The sequence below is a fragment of the Anabrus simplex genome, chromosome 2 (genome assembly GCF_040414725.1).
Source record: "Anabrus simplex isolate iqAnaSimp1 chromosome 2, ASM4041472v1, whole genome shotgun sequence".
NCBI lineage: Eukaryota > Metazoa > Arthropoda > Insecta > Orthoptera > Tettigoniidae > Anabrus > Anabrus simplex.
This window is the reverse complement of record NC_090266.1, coordinates 1,077,602,121-1,077,620,192: the sequence shown is the minus strand read 5'-3', so window position 1 is coordinate 1,077,620,192 and position 18,072 is coordinate 1,077,602,121.

Sequence of the window (18,072 nt, the reverse complement as noted above, 5' to 3'; positions counted from 1 at the left end):
GATGTTGGATACCAAATTTACACCTTATGTAAATCTCATTCTCTGCCCATTATGAATTGAAATAATCGTATTTGAATGTTTTAAACCTTCCATTATTTTTAGAACAGTCGTTGTCGTGACTTAGTTCTGAGGATGAGGAGCAAAGCATTTGAAAAATGTCAAATTTCCTGCACTGTATCTCGTTTCACATGGTACAAACTCAAGAGACTACCACATCAACAATCTGGGCCCAGAAAGAAAGTATTTTATGTACATCTGCATAATAAATTATGAGAGCCAGAGACGCAAGACGAACACATTACTCACATAAACGCATTGGATTACTGATGGTGGTAACCGTTCCTTCAATGCGAACAGCTCTGAGAGTTCTCTCTTACAGGGTGCCCTTGGATGTGAAGCCAAATCCTGCATAATACAGAATCATTATAATTGGCTGTTCACTCATCAAATTTGTTAAGATATATAAGCTTAATACACATATTCAGACCATTTAACAGCAAACCTTTATAGTCATAATGGTACGGGATTTCTATATAGAGGAACCGCATTTCATACCTATTCAGTATCACCAGATATGAAATTATACGAAACACATACTGTAGGATACGGCCAGAATTTGGGCTTAGTGGTACGTTACTGTAGTGACCTAGCGAACTTGCAGAACATCCCTTATTGTTAAATCATAGGAAATCTTCCGATAAAATTTAAAAATAGATTCCCTGAAAATGTCGTCATCATGTACCATATAGCACGTCATTCATTCCATCGCATTAACTCCTCTCATAGTGTTGACGTCACAAAGGGCATCCGGTCATAAAATCTCGCTACAAAGTTTCATCACACTTTATACCCAACCGCGTAGAAATACCGGACAAGTGTTCGACACACACATTCCCTGAAAATATAACTATTTCTGTTTCTTAAGAACAACAGTGCATTTCTTATTCCCCAGCACCGCAGTAGCAAATTGTAAGACTACTTCAAAGTTTTTTCTTTATTGAAGACTACAACTTCATCAATTTATCTGGAGTTTCAGATTCGAAGGTTGAATCTGCAAAAGTAATCGAGCATGAAGGGACTCAAACTTCCATGATAATTTAACAAGCATCTTGTCATATGCACCTCTTGCATTAAAAAGTTTCTGAAATTGCTGATATTTCAGAAAGACTTTTTTTTTCATTCCTCCCTACTCTTTGCGGTGTAGAAGGGATGAGCGGGAACGGAAATGAATCAATACGAGAGAGAAGGAAGAGAATAACACAAAAGCAGTCGTTCTATCCAGGAGTGGCACGTAGTGTTTTCATAAACTTCTTCGGATTCATCTCGTTGCCACGTCTACTAAAGATCGGGCAGATCACTTAGAATATTTTAATGAGGAATTCAAACAGAGCACCTTTTTCAAATATTCCATGAATACCAAATGGTATGCAGCGTCGTGAGAGCAGTTGTACTTATCGTGAAAACTTCAGAGCTAAGACTAACTTACTAACACATTAATTTTTAATTTTCTTTTAATTCCTTGTTTAATAATGTGTTTTTTGCAGGTGTGTTATAGTGTAATTGTGTATTGAAATTGTGTGTTCGGCAGACTGGGAAGCTTTAAAGTTTACATTTAACACATTATCAGCAAGTATAATGATGTGTAGGACACGGATTTTATGTAATTCAATTCTATTCCTACTGGCAGTACAACCCTGAAGGGCCTTGGCCTACCAAGCGACCACTGCTCAGCCCGAAGACCTGCAGATTACGAGGTGTCGTGTGGTCAGCACGAAGTATCCTCTCGGCCGTTATTCTTGGCTTTCTAGACCGGAGCCGCTATCTCAACTTCACATAGCTCCTCAATTCTAATCAAGTAGGCTGAGTGGACCTCGAACCAGCCCTCAGATACAGTTGAAAGTCCCTGAACTGGCCGGGAATCGAACCCGGGGCCTCCGGGTAAGAAGCATTCACGCTACTTCTACACTACGGAGCCCGCTATGTAATACTGTAGTAGGACATATTACCGTAAACTAGGTACAAAACAAGAATAAATTTAAATTTGTAACCAAATGTTTGTACGATGTGTTCGTAATATTTTTGCATACTAGGTTATGTATTTATTATCTTCATTCCTCAGTCACTTTCCTATCCTCAAATCCAAGGATGTGAAGTCGTGTGGCTCCGCAGACGCCTGGTGTTGGTCTTTCCAGATGACGCTTATAGGTGATCTGTCTGTCTGTCTGCCTGTCTGTCTGTCTGCCTGTCTGTCTGCCTGTGTTTTGATAGAAATGGTGTAGGCACATAGACTAATCCTGTCGAATAAAACCAAGGGTCTGCTGAAGGCTTAACTTCGCCGCATGATAGACGAATCACCATCAAGAGCATTATGTGCCTCTACTTCGTATGAACACTCTGGAGAGATTTGGAACTGAGACCAGGCTTCTGGCACAGTCTAGCGATTAGGAATTGTGTACAGCCATCCCTCCCATCCCGGCGGCCAGTATTCTGATGGTGAAATATTTTCCCACCAACGACCCTCGAACCGGATAACCATTGTGTCAGACCATGAAGACTTGATACCTCAACGATGATGGACATGAGACGGGCTAAAGATGAATCCATGGATGAGGCAGAGAAGCCCATGAAAGTAACAAATGTTTTCCTGTCCATAGTGGCAGACATACTGCACTGCATTCTCTGGTATGGACTTCAACAATGTTGTTGCTTTCACACGTCTCTTGATAATAAATGAAAGTGACTGAGGTATGAGCGATGAAAGAAACACCATTCCTTACACAGTAAGTTCCTGAAAATGTTACTCGTAGGGTCGGTTTATATGCAGATTTGTGGGCTTCACAAGTGTATATATAATAGTACCTTCTAGGCCGGCCCCGCCTGCCCCTTGCCCGGAAGGATTAGTCTATATGCCGACATCGGGTTTCACCCTCTTCGATTCCCGGCCAAATCAGGAATATTTGCCGGTATTCGAGGGCAGCCACGGGCTAAAACCCAAGAATAACGGCCAAGAGGATTCGTCGCACTGTCCACACCTTACCTCGTAATTTGCAGGCCTTCAGGTTGTGCAGCGGTCGCTTGGTAGTTCAAAGCCCATTTGGACTGTAATGCCATGGGGTTTGTTTGTTTGTTTGTTTGTTTGTTTAGTACCTCTTGTTACGGCGAGGAAAACAACAGGAAACCACCTCACTCCTTATATACCTTGTACGTCTCGCTTATCAGATCTACATTGTAGTGTAAGACGTTTGGCTTCAGGTCCCTTGAATATATTTCATAGGCTTATACTATGACAATGTTTTATTTCTTTTAAGGTTAACCTTGAGAATCCAGAAATGATTTGCCCAGCATATGCTTATTACGAGCTAAAAGAGCCTTCAACTGGATTCAGGAAGATTAACCTTTTCACCCCTTATTATAAATTTCCGTGCTGTTCCATGAATCGAGCGGGGGGAAAACGTCGTACTTCTTAAATACAGCCACGTGCCACTAGGGTATATTGACAAGCGGACCGTGCACACCGTAGTTCTCTTCACATCTCCAACGCCCTGAACGATATAATTAATTCTTGAAGTGTTAGCACCAAAATAACCAGTATTTTGACGTTTAATATTGTCAATATGAAGGTTGCTGTAGAGACAGTGGCGCCCTTTCAGCATTTACTCTGCTTTGCGCATACCTTAAACAAATTTGAAAACTCATCTAGGAACTAAACCGCACCTCGCCGAGATAAGGGAAAAGGGACGTCAGATTGCGGGCACTTCCAGATTAAGTTTTACTGAAAAAAAAAAACTGAAGATGTTCAAACAGAAGCATATCACATATATCCCTTTGCTGAGCGATAGCCTATTGACTGATCCGGAAGACAAAGTGAATTCAGTTTTGTAGCTATTCACTTCAATATTTTCAGTGAACTCAGTTAAAACCCAGGAAATATATCATAAAGATAAGCCTGTATACTTTCAAAGATATACTTAAGTAACTAGTAAAGAATATCGGACAGTAAATTGTTCAATTGTTCACTTTGCATCTAGGGCTGATGATGGCACATTACAGGTGCCTAAACTAGTACCCTTATGACATGTGATTGATTCTCAATAAAACATCATTGTATTGAAAGGTGGGCCTTTGAAGACCTTTGTTTTACTGTGATCCCACTTCAATTCGGAACAAAATGAAGTAACTATTAGTATTAAAGAAAATGCCTGTAATAGTACATTATTATTGAATTAGGTATCATGACAGTTTGTTAGTTGGAACAAGAGTATTACATTTTGAAATCGAACAAAACCAGTGGCGTATGATAGCGATGGGTGCGATGATCGGACGGTCTCTCCCCATGTTGGTGGTTATCCGTGACTGGGTGAGGGGGATGTCTGTTCTTTGCTTCCATCGGTCATGTATAGTTAAATATGTTAGATTCCCCGCAATTAATAATTCTGGTTGCATGTGAATGCAATGGTTGCGGCAGGCAGATATTCTCCCTCCCCCGGTTTGTGGTTATCCGTGACTGGGATGGGGGGTGTCTGTTCCAGGGGATTCTTCGTTCGTATGTGGTAAAAATAAGTTTCGTATGATAAGGATGTATAATATGTATGGGGTATGAAACAAATACTAACATTATTAAACTTTAAACACATTGGAATAACTTTGGATTTGTTCGTTCGTTCGTTCGTTCGTTCGTTCGTTCAAATCTAACTACATATGTTTTAGATTACAATATACGAACACGCTCTCCCCAGTTAGTGGTCATCCGTGACTGGGAGAGAGGAGTATTCATTTTTTTTCATTGCAAGACCTTCCCAAATGGAGACCAACATCTAGGGTTTTACCACATCTGTATTTATAAAGACGGAAGGATTCTAGTCGTGCAAGTAGTCAACCATAAATGTTCTGATATAGACAACACCTAACCACCTCATCTCGTTTCTGTGTACCTCGCTAGCTTTCAGCCTACGAATTCTTTGGTTTAATTGAATGAGAAATATACAGTATCAGTATGGTGAAGACCACCTGTAAGCTGTACGAATCGGCGAATATATCATTATCAAAATTCATTGCCAGTGGTATACTTTTGGGAGGTTCTGCGCCCACCTCCACCTTAAGCCCGTTGGACGAGGACTCCACCTCATTGAATGTGCTGACTAAGAGTACATGCTTAACCTCACATGACCTCACTAAGGCGGTTGGCTAAGAGCGCGCTCTTAACCCCACATGATCTTACGCTCGCTACGTGTTCAGGCTAATTATCACAGAAGCCAGGACTGACCTCAGGCCTAAGGGCGTTAACCTTACGGACACAAGTTCGATGCCAGGCAACGTGATTATGGCTAGGAGGGCAAGCTTAAACTAACAGGCATGATGTGTCTGGACTTAACCTCTAAGATCCCGGGTTCGACTCTATGCCTAAGGGTGTTAACCGTACAAGCCCTGGTCGAAGCCTAAGAGTGCAAGCTTTAACCTAAGAGACTCAAAGTTCAACACACGGGCTAACCGCATAAGAGAGGAAGCTTAACCTAACAGACTTCAAATTCGATACCCGGGCTAACTGCAGGTCTAACGGTACGCTGACCACGTGTAACCTAACCTAAACCTAACCTCCCAGTCTAACAGCATAAGCGTGTAAGCTTAACCTAACAGACTTCAAGTTCGATACCCGAGCTAACTGCATAAGACCGCAGGCCTAACGTTACATTGACCACGCGTTCACCTAAATTAACCTCCCCTGACTTGCAACTGAACTTGGAACAAAATGGCGGCTACACATTTTACTGATAGGACTAGGAAGATGGCGTAAGGCTTATTACATGGGCTTTATTCATAGGGGTCGTAACGCTAGAAGCTGAACTCGAAAAAGGTGGCGGCTACACATGGGACTACGGAGATGGCGTAAGGCTTAAAACATGTGCTTTATTCACAGGGACCATAACGCTGAGAGATGAACTCGGGACAAGATGGCGGTTACACATGTGGACTAGGGATATAGTGTAATCCTTTACGCATATGCTTTATTCATAGGTTGAACAAAAGTAACATTACTCAAAATATCTAACATACACAGAGATCGAGTCTAGGACTCCCTTGAACAAAATAGGAACGGACATCGAACTTGGAACTCTCTTTGACTGAAGCTCAACATAACCAGGAATCGAATACTTGATTTTTCTTGGACCGATGACTAGTGTAATGTAACAGCTCAATCAGCTACAGGAGAAGGAATGATGGAAATGTATTATGAAGCGAAAATGTTACGTCTCAGCAGAATTGCTTCTGCAAGCAGGAAGGGTTACTAACCTAGCAAAAAATTGCGAATGTAGCTTTTTGTACATTTAGCCAGGTGCTCGTACATGTCATCCTCCCGGTCTGCCGTGTGATAAAATACGTATACGTTTGAACTTTGGCTGATTGTCTTTCCCTACACCGGCTCGGACAAAAATTTACACCATAGCTAATTGTGCAGGCTTAGACGCACGCTGACCATGCGTTAATCTAACCGGTTGCCTTTCCCTGCACGAGCATAGGGGCTGCACATTGTACTACTATGACTAGGGGCATGGTGTAAGACATAATTCATATGCTTTATTCATAGGTGCGTAACGTCGGAATGCAACCTCAGGGGCTTGGAACTGAACTTGGAATTCCGAAAAGGATGGCAACAATACATTGTATGCGACTAGGGAGGTGGTTTAAGGCCTGTTAGGCTTGCATTGCTTACATCGATGTAGCGTTGGAGGCCGATGTCAGGGTCTTGGAACTGAGCGACTTCAGAGTTAACTGCGCTAGCGTTTATGCTGATGCGGAACGCTCTATTGTTTTAGTGTCTGGAACACAAACTTTTCTTTTACTTTTCCAGCTGATAGACTTGAAATTTAGACACTTCTAATTGCCTGCCGTAACGTTTATATCACTTGGATATTAAAACTGAATGTGCATAACCGAAAAACAGTTGGCGTTGCAACTGTAATGGGACACCGGGTTTTTGATTTGATGTTGTATAGACGACTATCACATTTAGAGATGAAACCTAATTCTAACACCCTACCCTCTTCCGAGTTCGAAACCATTTCAGGCTAAGTAGCTCAGGCGGGAAAACGCTAGGTTTTTGAGTCTTGTAAACAGCATGGGCATCAACCCAACAGAGATAATCATGAATGTAGATTTTAGCTAAGTTGTGAGAAATGCTTTGAAAAAATATAATAAAACTCAGAATGTACAGGTTAGGAATAAGCCGCCATTGCGTATACTATAAATGATTTTATTTAAATGCTAGCTGAGACGGTAGTTTGCCGGCCCAATGGTGTAGGGGTATCGTGCCCGCATCTTACCCGGAGGCCCCGGGTTCTATTCCTGGCCAGGTCTGGGATTTTTACCTTAGCTGAGGGATGGTTCGAGGGCCACTCAGCCTACGTGATTAGAATTGAGGAGCTATCTGACGGTTAGATAGCGGCCCCGGGCTCGAAAGCCAAGAATAATCGCCAAGAGGATTCGTCGTGCTAACCACACGACACCTCGTAATCTGCACGCCTTCGGGCTGAGCAGCGGTCACTTGGTAGACCATGCCCTTCGAGGGCTGTACTACCATTGGGTAATGCTACATAACGAAAGTTGTAGAAAATAACATTTCTAATCATTTTTGCCTCATGTTTTTCTGTATACGTTATAATAACAGAGATAATTTTGAATTTATTCCGTCGAGCTGCTAGAAAATGGTTGTACAGAATGTAAAGGTTGGGAATAAAGTGTAATCGTGTAAGCTATAAATAATTTTATTCATGCTATAAAACCAACTTAAGAGTGAACATCGACGACAGTGAATGGATGCTTGTAGGCCTTCCCCTCCCTTATTTCTAGAGGCATGAGGAATTATTTTTACTAAGTTAGCTTGCTATAGTTCATCCTTTCTACATGTGATGACACGTCTGCAACGGTAGGTACGTTGAGCTCGTTGATGTAACTTACGTGCAATGGTTATCTTTACAGGCTATTACTCAATAATACCCGTATGACGTAAATCATGCTCTATTTCTACAATTTCTGGTTCATACTCCGTGTAACCATCATCATGATAAACTCGTAAGAGTTGCAAACGTCCTATGAGTAAGTTGGAGTCTTTATAGTTTCTTACAGCTAGATAGGGTAACAGAGTCTTGTTAACATTGAGACTACGTGCAGACAGTTAATGTGTAGGAAGTAGTAGACCTTGTTTTGATGTAGTACGTGCTTCTGCAATGCTATCTGTAGTTAAAAACTTAACTCGCTTCGACAGCGAAGAAGCCCTAAAATCTTCTTCTTCAACTACATCTTACTCTTGTTCTTTTACTTCTTCTTCTTCTGCTTCTTCAGATGTTTGCACAGCGAAGGAACGTGTAGTAGGCTCAGGAAATAAAGTAGAATGAAAAATCTGTGATTGTAAAGAAACGTTGAGTTCATCTTGCTGCTCTTCTTCCTCTTCCTCCTCTTGCATCTCCTCTTCTTGCTTCTCTTTATCTGGAGGTGGGTGCTTAGTAACAGAATTTGTAGTCGGCTGAGACGATGTCGTATCGTTTAGATCACGCTTCATTATATTTCGCTGCCATCATTCCGACAGAGTTTCTAAGCGTTCTACTGGTAGATTACCTACGCAAATGTCTTAAGAATTTGTACCCTTGGCGAGTATGTAACGACAGGACGCTGACATGGAGAAGCGTGTATATCCATCTAGGTGCCTTAAAATTTCAGGGAAGACTTGAGGGGTCGACAAAAATGTAATCATCCACATGCCAAGAGATTGTTCCATCAACGACAGGTACAACAGATAATATACACTATATATTATATTCTGATAATAATAATTAAAATTAAATCATATAAATGCGAAGAACATAGAATACCATGCGTTCATTATTTTTGAGTGACCATACAATTGAAACATAGGCGATGATGGCAACATTGCATGGTTTGACGTTTGAATTAACAGCTCAGAACGTGGTCAGCTTGTGACAGGCGTTTGCTACGTACAGGAACAAGTTGAAGCAACAGTCCAGTTTGAGTAGCTCAGACGGTAGAGCGCCAGTCTTCTAATCTTAAACTGGCAGGTTCGATCCCGCCTTAGTCCGGTGGTATTTAAAGCTGCTCAAGAACGTCAGCCTCCTGTCGGCAGATTTACTAGTACGTGAAAGAAGTTCTGTGGGATAAAATATCGGCGTCTCCATAAATTGTAAAATGTAGTTAGACGTACAAACTATATTATTATGATGATTTTCTTTATTATTATTATTATTATTATTATTATTATTATTATTATTATTTCTATCTATGTTTCTTTCTTTCTTTCTTTCTTTCTTTCTTCTTAACCTGTTTACCGTCCAGGGTTGGTTTTCCCATCGGACTCGGTGAGGGATTCCACCTCTACCGCCTCAAGGGCAGTGTCCTGGAGCGTGAGACTTTGGATTGAGGGGAACACAGCTGGGCAGGAGGACCTGTACTGCGCCTAGGCGGCCTCAACTGCTATGCTGAACAGGCGCGTCTTTTAGCGATTTTCAATCTTGGAGCACTTAGTGGCCTGAAATCGTTACCACTAACAACCAAACTGTTTAATTTACGCCCTCCTGACGTTTACTACTGAGGTTTCGCCGCCAATTCTCCTTAAAACGAAATTTCGATTATGATGATGATGAAGATGAAGATGATGATGCTTGTTGTTTAAAGGGGCCTAACATCTAGTTCATCGGCCCCTAATGGTACGAAATGAGACGAAATGGAATGACAAATTTAAAGTCCAAAATCCTCCACTGACCAGAATTCAGAACGTGAGGACGAAGAATGAATGGATGGATATGAATTTAAACAGTCAGTGGATCCGACCCGCAATGTCTCGCATTCACAGAAACTGACGTGAAACAATAGTATTACTGACCAAGGGACTGCGTCTATAGCATAATACTAAATCGATGATTCTTTTAGTCTAAAGGCGTCCAAAATCCAAGTCATCGGCCCCTCATAATGGTACTTATCGCTAGAAAAGTATAACCATGGTATTTGTCATGTTGCAGTACTAATCAAGAGTAGCGTAGATTCGCGGCATTCCACACAGTATGGTACTACTCACAGGTAATGCAATTCGCACATGGATACAATCCTATGGTGTTTCGCACATTGCGACGCCATTTACAGGCAACGCAAACCTACGGTGTTCATCACATACGTGTACTAACCACGGGGACCCGCACTATCCCGTGGTGTTCCTCACATAGTAGGTACTAATCATAGGCAAGCCAGAACCATGGTGTCGCTCACCCACGGTGTCGCTCCGAAAGTGGTACTAATCACAGGTACTGTAGAAGCCGGCAACGCACTCTGTTGCTACTAATCACAAACCTATTTGGTACCTAACATAGTGGTACTACGCGCAAGTAAAAGCGACCCATGGTGTTCCCCGCGTGGCGGTACTAATCACAAGTAGTTTCATGGTTCTAATACAATCATTCCATGGTCGCCCATTTTAGTCGCCTCTTACGACAGGCTGGGGATACCGTGGGTGTATTCTTTTTCTGCGTTCCCCACCCACAGGGGGTTGTGTGTTTGGTCCGCGAGTGGTATTTTATTTCCCTCAAATCCGCCGGCAAACCGGTTAGGAAACCCCTATCCACCACCTGGGATGCGGCACGTGGGAGTATCAACTCTCTCCCTGGTACGCCAGCGTCTTAGGTTCGTGGAAACGGAATTTCAGCTGAAATAGTTCCGCGCCATATTAATTTGTATCCCTGCACATTTTACACGTGTGGGTGACGGAATTTCTGTTGCGTGAGAATAAGAATATCCCGCCGCATCCGCTCAGAAAAAAATGCAAGTAGGGCTCCTCATGATCTGGCGCGCTGGAATTAAAAAGTGCCTCATGTAATAAATTTAGGTCCCTAGTTCCTTATTACTCAAAGGTTCAGTATGTATGTATGTATGTATGTATGTATGTATGTATGTATGTATGTATGTCTTTTAAACTATCATCAGTATGCTGTCGTTTAGATATAGTTCATGTTGTCCAATGTGTACAGCGTAAGATTCTGGACATCAATCTATATTTCAATTGATCAATCATTATACTAGTACTTCAACAAAATTCTGGAGTAATGCCATAAATGAATTATGCATAATATTACGAATTCTATGTCGTATTTTGTAATAGCCGTACAAGATTATTTCGTTACTATTATTTCACAGTCAAATCAAATAGAGGAATAACCATATATCAGCGTAAAATTTCGTTTATTACAGCATCATTCTTTTAAGTATCCACCTTAGATTCCCATTCATTACGAGAACACTAGGAGGAATGAGAAGGCGAAATTTTGTGTCTGTAAAAGAGTGTAATAACAGAGCTGAGTGTCTGAATAGCGGTTAAATTGGAAAACCGAATACTGGTTTTAGTTAGGGGTATGGATTTGCACTGTATTCTCTCAGCTCGACTGACCGGTTGAATATACGCTTCGTATCTCTCCCCCAATGCAGTATTTCAAAATGCATAGACTTCGAATAAATATTACATCTATAAATCTGTATATTAATGAAAGACATTTGCCGTCGTTGTTGTATAACATTCAATGACTAACAATTCTTCCGTATTTCATTGTCGTATATCTTTGAATGTTTATACAGCAGTAAAAGAAATGAAATGTCGTATGGATCTTAGTGCCTGGAGTGTCCGAGGACCTGTTCGGCTTGCCAGGTGCAAATCGTTTGATTTTGACGCCCGTAGGCGGCCCGTGCGTCTTGATGAGGATGAAATGATGAATACGATACATACATTCAGCTCCCGTGCCAGCGGAATCAACCAATGATTGTTAAAATTCCAGACTCTGCCAGGAATCGAACTCGAGACCCCCCTGTGACGAAAGGCCAGCACGCTAACCACTTAGTCATGGAGCCGGGCTAGTCAGCGGTAATTATTAAGGACCGAACAGCTTCTTTGTCTTTAATTGTCCATGCTTCACTAAAACCATCGTTGTTCAAGTATCTACTGCCGTTTTATAAATTGATAGTACGCCTCTATCTTCTTCCACAAATGTTCTGTGGAATGGTAAAAATGGTTTCAAGTGTCGTGGACTGTTTCTTGAGATTAAGTCGTGAAACAGACAGAAAGATCAATCCAATCACTTTTCTTTACACTTGATTTTATATATCGGAGGCCTCGGGGTCGATTCCCGCCTGGAACGACGTTCAGTCACCCTCGTGACTTCAACTAGAGGCAAAGGTACTTGTCATGAATGCCAAGAAATACGGCAAAGGAAATCGTCTCACTGATCAAGTGACACTCCAATATCATCAGGTCAACTGGATGAGCAGCAGTGGCCTTAGAAGCTCGAAATCCTTAATGAACTGTATGAGTCACAGGATTTGTTAAATAGGTTCGTAAATGGCGCAACACAAATTAGTGACCGAGCGAGTTAGTTGCGTGGTTAGGTTCGCGTAGACGTGAAGTTCCATTCGGGAGATGGTGAGTTCGAATCCCACCGTCGGCAGACTTGCAGATGATTTTCCGTGGTTCCCCGTGTTCACACCGGCAAATGCCACGGCTGCTACTTTCCCAGTCCTAGCTCTTTTCCTTCCTTCCGTCACAGAAAACATTCTATGCGTTAGTGCGACGTTAAACCAGTATCAAAATAAGAAATAATAGTGAAATATATATAGTACTAGGGGACCCGTGCGAGAATCTCGCATGTTTATGTGTGTGGTGGAGTAGTCCCCTGGTGAACTACTGGTGAACTAAGGAATACACAAATCGGTACAATATTAGACAGTATTACTTATCACGCAATGTAATCTTTGAATTTTTAGCATTTATGATATCCACTTGAACGAAAGCAAATGCGAGTGCATAATTATACTGACGAAAGTTCCGGCACTAATTTTTGGTTTTACTATCATTATTTTCTTAACTGATAATTACAGCATATCATAATGACAAACAGGCGTCGCAGTGGCCAAACTGTGAAGTGGACAGCAATGATGGAGCGTATTTTCCTACAGCAACAATATTTGCAAATCGCACACTTCGTACAATGTTCAACTCATTTTTAAAGACATTATCGATATTTATGAAATGAGAGTGCAATTCTTCACTGCTAATTCTATTCTCTTTCTTTTGAATGCTCATTTGTCGCGGTCGGTTACTTGTGAGCGCCGCAAAAGGGATATGATAATGAAAATCCACAGCCTGTTTCCAGTCATTCGACCGGGTCAGGAATGGAATGAATGAAGCCCCCATCTAGCGGCGAGGATAAGAATTGTGCCGGCTGACGAAGCCTGTCGCACTCATCTGGGGCAATGACTAATGAATGACAGATGAAATGAAATAATATTGGAGAGTGTTGCTGGAATGATATTCTGAATATGACTGGGAAAACCGGAGTGCCCGGAAAAAAACCTCTCCCGCCTCAACTTTGTCCAGCACAAATCTTGCATGGAGTGAGCGGGATTTGAAGCAAAAGGGATATACACTTCTTAAATTATATATGATTATAGAGTGATAAATATTAGAAAATATCTGGAAAAGATAATATTTCATTAATAACGATAATTATTACAACAGAACGGAATAATTAATTCATATTTTAATTTTCAGGTGGAGGGTGTATTTTAAATAAGGTGAAAAGACACTATGTAAGCAACCTACGTAAAGAAATTTTCAGCTATCTTTAAATTTAAAATTAAATATTAAGTGATAACAATAATTTTATTGGCTTTACGTCTCACTAACTACTTTTAATGTTTTCGGAGGAACCGAAGTGCCTGAATTTAGTCTCGCAGGAGTAATCTCACGTGTCAGTAAATCTTCCGACACTAGGCTGACGTAGTTGAGTACCTTCAAATACTACCGGACTGAGCCTGGATCGAACCTGCTAATATGGGATTATAAGGCCAGAGCCTCAACCGTCCGAGCCACTCAGCACGGCTTAAATGTGAAAAAGCCAGTGCATTTAACTTTAGAGAAAATCGGCAACCTTAGTCTGCTGTAGCTAGAGGAGGTTGGGGCTTGGCAAGTTCTGTGAGGGGAAATTGTTGCGTAATCCAAGCATGACAATAGCAGTTCATTTACACAGGAATTTTATAAGGCGAGCACCGATATTCTCGTCTTGCTCTTTACATCATTCCTCACCATAAATTAAAATTATATCACACATTTCACGATTTGATAAAGCCATTTCGCCTGTTCTCAAGAGCACATCTACCGAGCTTGATAGCTGCAGTCGTTAAAGTGCGGCCGGTATCCAGTATTCGGGAGATAGTGGGTTCGAGCCCCACTGTCGGCAGCCCTGAAGATGGTTTTCAGTGGTTTTCCATTTTCACACCAGGCTGTACCCTAATTAAAGCCATGGCTGCTTCCTTCCCATTCCTAGCCCTTTCCCGTCCCATCGTCGCCATAAGACATATCTGTGTCGGTGCGACGTAAAGCAACTTGCAAAAAGAAAAAAAATCATCTACAGGTCGCAAGAGACATTGACCTACTTTACATATCCTTGGAGGGGAAGGCGACCTGAAGATATCACCGCTGTGTTGACGTTCAGTGCATATTGACTTCTTAAAAACATTGACCAAAATATTGCGTTTCATTTTCCCTTCGTTAATGAAGATAGGAGAAATATTTTTGAGAAATTTTGCTATCTTTCACCACCAGTTCAAATGACGTACCTTATTTCAGTTACAACATTTATTCTGTTATTAATTCGTTATTTCCTTTCTCAGATACTTTTTTAGACTTTTTTAATATTGCAGATTGTAAAACTTAAAGGTTATACTATTTTCATCATATCTTTGTCATGATCTTAAACCCGTCTCATATCATTTATACTTTTAAGTTTCCTGCTCACATCCCTGATGGCTTAGGATTCAATCGTATTTCACGATGCTCTCATCTCCTTCCGATCTTGTTCCTTTCCAAATTGACACTAAGAAGACAAGTGGTTAACACGCCTTCAAACTCAAAAGAACTTGGTTGTCTAATGATACGTCATTGTATAGACTGGGGGCTGAACCACAACAAAGAGGCCCGATTTAGCGGCGCCACGCTGGAGGATCTGGCGTCAGCCGCACCCATAAGGCAGGAACCGGAACTCAAATTACCAACTTCCGGCGGGTGCGCTGGGCGACACAAGCAACAAGTAGGGCTCTCCGTCTTGACTGGAACGACACTTGTTCTTGGCGGACTTGCAACTACGAGCCCCAGCCCGTTTCGATGGGAATGAATTTGCCAATAACGTGGACAGCTATGAAAAAGAATTACATATTTCTAAAAATAATTCTGAAAGTTTGCTCAGGATATGATCGTTTGGTGGGGAAATAATTTGAAATCCTACTTAAACTACGTGTTTACCTCGATTGTCTTTGGTGACTGGGAGAGAGAAAGATAAGTAAAGGCGAGATCCACGCGTAAATATCTTTCCCCGGTATGGCCATGGCGACGATGCGACGGGAAAGGCCTAGGAATGGGAAGGAAGCGGCCGTGGCCTTAATTAAGGTAGAGCCTCAGCATTTGCATGGTCTGAAAATGGGAAACCACGGAAAACCATCTTCAGGGCTGCCGACAGTGGGATTCGAACCCATTATCTCCCGGATGCGAGCTCACAGCTGCGCGCTCCTTACCGCACAGCCAACTCGTCCGGTCACTATAATATTAAAAGTTTTTTTTTTTTTCATAAACGTCGTACTAACACACTGACTTTTCGGCGACGGAAGGATGGTAAAGGAAAGATGAGAAGGTAGCCGCCATGGCCTGAAGCTACGGCCCCAGTTTTGCCTGGTATGAAAATGGGAAACCACCGGGCAGTGCACGCAATCCTATGGCTGCCATTAGGAATACGTTCGGTGACCGGATAATAATAATAATAATAATAATAATAATAATAATAATAATAATAATAATAATAATAATAATAATAATAACAATAACAATGGTTTTACGTTCCACTAAGTACTCTCACGAACGTACAAATTGGCCGTAAGATTACGGTCACACAGTTGTGAGCTTGCATTCGGGAGATAGTCGATTTGAACGAAACTGTCGGCAGCCCTGCAGAGGGCTTTCTGTGGTTCCCCTTTATTACACCAGGCATTTTCTTGGACTGTAACTTAATTAACGCCGCGGCCACTTCATTCCCACTCATAAACCATCGTCGCCATGCGAATGATCTGGATCAGTACGACGTAACGCAAATTACAAAAAAATAAAAATGTCTTACGGCTTTCAGAGACATCGAGGTGTCGGAATTTTGTCTTTTTTGTTCTTTAACGTGCCAGTAACTCTACAGACACGAGGTGACCACATATGAGCAATGTCTAGAACCACGATACCGAAACCAACCCCATGGCGCAAAAGCCCCGAAGGGCCATGGCTTACCAAGAGACCGCTGCTCAGCCCAAAGGCTTGGAGATTACGAGGTGTCATGTGGTCGGCACGACGAATCCGCCAGGCCGTTATTCTTGGATTTGTAGACCGGGGCCGCCATATCACCGCCGGATGACTCCTCAATTGTAATCATGTAGGCTGAGTGGACGTCGAAGCAGTCCTCAGATCCAGGTAAAAATCCCTGAGCTGGCCGGGAATCGAACACGTGGCCTCTGGGTAAGAGGCAGGTACGCTACAGCCAAACCACGGGGCCAGCACCACGATACTGAGCCGGGATCGAATTCGCCAACTTGGGCTCAAAATACTAGCGCTTCTACAGTCTGAGAGACTGAGGCCGGCAGACTGTATTAGATGAATACTGCATTTTTGTTTGTCAAACCATGGTCTTATTACCTATAATAGACTCTACTTCAAATGATGAACTTCTTACTCTTTCTGGCCTTTTCCCAATTACCTGGAGTCGACACTTTGTATATATTTAGCCCATTATTATGGCCGGATGCCTTTGCTCACGCTAACCCTATTCGTAGAGATATATTCACTACTGTGTGTTTCTCTGATGGTTTGTAGTGTGATTTGTAATTATGTAAATGAAGATGTGTATGGAGACGAACACAAACACACAGCCCCAACCCAGCCGAGAATCGAACCCAGAGCCCTCAGAACGAAGGCCAATATGCTGACCACTCAGCCAAGGAGCCGGAATATTCAGATGCTAAAGATAATGACGATATATTATGAATCATTCTACACTCTAGAATCTTCAGATAAATTAAAACGGAGCTCTTCCAGAACACAAAAATCAGTCAACGGCTGGAATGAAAAAAGAACACTCAGCCGAGATAAAAGCTTGTTGGAATGAGTTTTGGCAAAGTGGCAACGAGATACAGGGCGTTTTGGCAGGCGATTCCATCGCGAGCAGACAAAACTTAATAGCGAGTATTGGCAAGGCACAAAGTTTGGCAGGGTTGCATTGTGACGATTTTTCCACATTACCTTCTATTTAAACATTAACATATCCATTATACTGCCAATGTAGCGTAGAACGTCAGGGATTTTAATCTGAAGAAATATTTCAGGTTTGAAATTTCCAATACAATATTTCTGCAGTGAGGTAAATTACAGTTTATGTTTAACCAAACAGTAATAAAAATCTTCCATCTCCACCACCTTCAACCATATCATGGCCTCCAAAGGAAAAATTATGCAGAATAATAATAAAATAATTTCTGCAGCCGAAGTAATAATAATAATAATAATAATAATAATAATAATAATAATAATAATAATAATAATAATAATAATAATAATGGCTTATGGCCTCCGGAGAGGCCTGGTGCAGGTCTTTTCCTAGTAGACAGCCTATAGGCGATCTACATGTCTTTGGAGATGGGGCCCTACCTAAGATAATTTCTAATGGTGAAGACGGCATACACACCCAGTCTCCGAACCAGACGAATTAACCAATTATGGTTAAAATCTCCTACCCAGCCGGGAATCGAACCCGGAACTCCATGTTACATTTGTGCAAAACAAAGCTTAATATTATTAGGCCTATTTGTCCAGGGGTCATGCTACTTTTGATGAAAGACATGATTTAGTATAAGGTCTTGCAATTATCGTAAAATACGCCCAATGTCCTCGCTTAAGAAGGTTATTATATCCTCGACATTTTTCACCTCCATTTTTCAGTTTGATCT